Source organism: Bison bison, unplaced genomic scaffold (genome assembly GCF_000754665.1).
Source record: "Bison bison bison isolate TAMUID 2011002044 unplaced genomic scaffold, Bison_UMD1.0 scf7180017864277, whole genome shotgun sequence".
NCBI lineage: Eukaryota > Metazoa > Chordata > Mammalia > Artiodactyla > Bovidae > Bison > Bison bison.
The window spans coordinates 1,681,469-1,684,842 of NW_011494849.1; positions in this window are offsets into that span (position 1 = coordinate 1,681,469).

A 3,374-nucleotide genomic window follows, 5' to 3' on the forward strand; every position below is an offset into this window, starting at 1 on the left:
TGGACTGTGAAGAAGGCTGAGTGCCAAAGAATTGATGCTTTTGAACTGAGGTGTTGGAGAAGACTCTAGACAGCCCTTGGACTGCAAGGAGATCCAACCAGTCCATTCTGAAGGAGATCAGCCCTGGGATTTCTTTGGAAGGAATGATGCTAAAGCTGAAACTCCAATGCTTTGGCCACCTCATGCATAGAGTTGACTCATTGGAAAAGACTGATGCTGGGAGGGACTGGGGGCAGGAGGAGAAGTGGACAACAGAGGATGAGATGGCTGGATGGCATCACTGACTCGATGGATGTGAGTCTGGGTGAACTCCGGGAGTTGGTGATGGACAGGGAGGCCTGGCGTGCTGCAATTCATGGGGTTGCAGAGTTGGACATGACTGAGTGACTGATCTGATTTGATCTGAATGTAAATGTTAAAGTCTTGAGTGTGAAGTGTGTTTCAAATTTGTTTTCATTCTCATGATTAGTCTTAATCTTTAAAAGACATGTCTCTTGGCAAAAGAAGGGCATCTGGTGTTAGAGAATGAGTCTAATCTCTATGAGCCTCAATTACTTCTTCATCTGCTAAATTAGGTTAATTATATCCATTAACACTCTTTAGAGGAATGGAGTAAAGATTAAATGCTCTATTACCTATTTGAAAAGTCATGAAACATAATCATTACTATATATGGAAACTAACAATCTTTAATAAGAATCAGCACTATTGAAGAATTTACCTTCAGATCTTATATGATCTTAGTGATATTTGGGAGTATGCAGAACTAATCCCATTTCAGTACAAAAGCTATGACACACTCAGAAAGACAGTATTCATGCAATTCAGTACCATATCAACAGTGGATAAGTAAGTTGTTTTATAAGCCTTACATTTTCACTTCTAGCCTAAAGCATCAAAAAGTTTTCACAGAAAACCTGAAACTTAACTTTGTAATGGATTCAGCTGGAACATTATGGAGAAATGTTCTTCCATAGATCGCTCTCATCTCATGGACAGGAGGCACAATGTTTGGTGGAAACACACCAGAGTATTCACTTCACCCTTGATGGATCTTGCTCTGTAGATGTGAACAAGTAAAGGAAACATTTTTGCCTGCAACACATGGATATTTAAAGAGGTCCCCACTAAGATTCAAGTACTTTGTCTTATAGCTTATTTTTCTCTCCCAGGAATTAATTATCTTCTTTGATGGAAAGGCTTTGTCTGAAGAGACATATTTGAAAAACACCTATTCTTGAGTGGGGACTTGTATTCCCTGTACGTGCAACCTAAGCATGTGAATTCCATTTCTCTGTTTAAACCTGAGTTTCTATGAATGCTGAATGTCCTGTGAAGAGCAACAATGGCATAATTCTAGTGTGGGATCTGCAATATAGTTATGTCAGAGAGAGAACACTCATGTCAGAGAGAGAACTTCTGTCTTCTTTTCAACATTAAACCTTTTCTGGAAACCCAGTTTTGATTGGGCTTCCCAGGTGGAGCTAGTGTTAAAATATCTAGCTGCCAATGCATGAGATACGAATCACAGATTGCAGTGCAAGCATAAAATTGATGGAAGCTACTTCAAAGTACTTGAATTCAAAATGTGTTTCATACATTACAGGGTTACATGGGCTTCCCATGGGGGTATAGTGGTAAAGAATCCACCTGCCAATGTAGGAGACACAAGAGACGTGGGTTTGATTCTTGAGTTGGAAGATCCCATGTAAGAGGAAGTGACAACCCACTCCAGAATTCCTGAAAAACTCATGGACAGAGGAGGCTGGTGGTCTTCTATATATGGAAACTAACAATCTTTAATAAGAATCAGCACTATTGAAGAATTTACCTTCAGATCTTATATGATCTTAGTGATATTTGGGAGTATGCAGAACTAATCCCATGTCTGACTCTGCAAAGAGATCAGATCTTAGTGATATTTGGGAGTATGCAGAACTAATCCCATGTCTGACTCTGCAAAGAGTCAGACATGACTGAGCAACTGAGCACACACAGAGGACTATGGAAGTGACTCAGACGGTAAAGAGTCACTTGCCATGCAGGAGACCCAAGTTCAATTCCTGGGTTGGGAAGATCCCGTGGAGAAGGGAATGGCTATCCACTCCAGTATTCTGTCCTGCAGAATTCTATGGACAGAGGAACATGGGCTTCCCAGGTGACTCAGGTGTACATAATACACCTGCCAGTGCAGGAGATGAAGGTTCAATCCCTGGCAGGTAGGGAAGATCTCCTGGAGAAGAAAATGACAACCTACTCCAGTATTCTTGCTTGGGAAATCTCATGGACAGAGCAGCCTGGCAGGCACAGTCCATGGTGTAATGAAAGAGTTCAACATGACTTAGCAACGACAGCAATAAATTGTGAAATGATTTCTCCCACCTAGTTCAGTAACACATCCATAACCTCAACTTTCTTCTCTTATATGTTCAAAACTTTTTCATCTTGTTACTAAAAGTTTGTAGAGCTTCATCAATCTATTTCTAATTCCTCAAGCCCTCAGCCCCTAGCACACTCTTTTCTATTTTCTGTTTCTATGAGGTGACTATTTTTCTTAATTTATTTTGAATTGAAGGATAATTGCTTTACAATATGGGTTTGATTTCCACCATACATCTACATGAATTAGCCACCAGTATGCATATGTTCCTCCCTCCCAAACCTCCTTCCCATGTTCACCCTTTCCCAGTCCTCTAGGTTGTTACAGAGCCCCAGTTTGAGCTCCCTGAGCCATACAGCAAACCCCCGTTGACTGTCTATTCTATATGTGGTGGTGTCTATGCTTGCAGGCTTCTCTCTCCATTTCTCTCACCCTCTACCCCCTCCCCCACCCCACTTTCGACCATAAGTCTGTTCTCTATGTCTGTGCCTCCATTGCTTCCCTGCAAATAGGTACCATCTTTCTAGATTCCATGTATGTATGTGCTAATATGCAATGTTTGTTTTTCTCCTTCTGACTTCTCTCTGTATAGGCTCTAGGTTCATCCACATCATTAGAACTGACTCAGATTTGTCCCTTTTCACGACTGATTAGTGTTCCATTGTGTGTATGCACCACAACTTCTTTATCCATTCATCTGTGAGTTGACTATGATTTGTTATTCTTTTGTTTTTTTATTCATATTCCACATTAAGTCATTTAAAGCTGATGACACAAAATGTAAAGAGCTTGTCACTTGTTCCCTAAAGTTTTCTTTATTTCTTACTTAAGCAATAGCAATGTGTTTAACATTCTCTTAGGTTTATATTTAATACTGTTAACAATATTGAGCTGATATATGTAGTGAACATTTATAATTATAAATACTATAATTATAATTATATATCACATTCACAGAATGAAATAAAACTGCTTTGATAAATATATATGATGG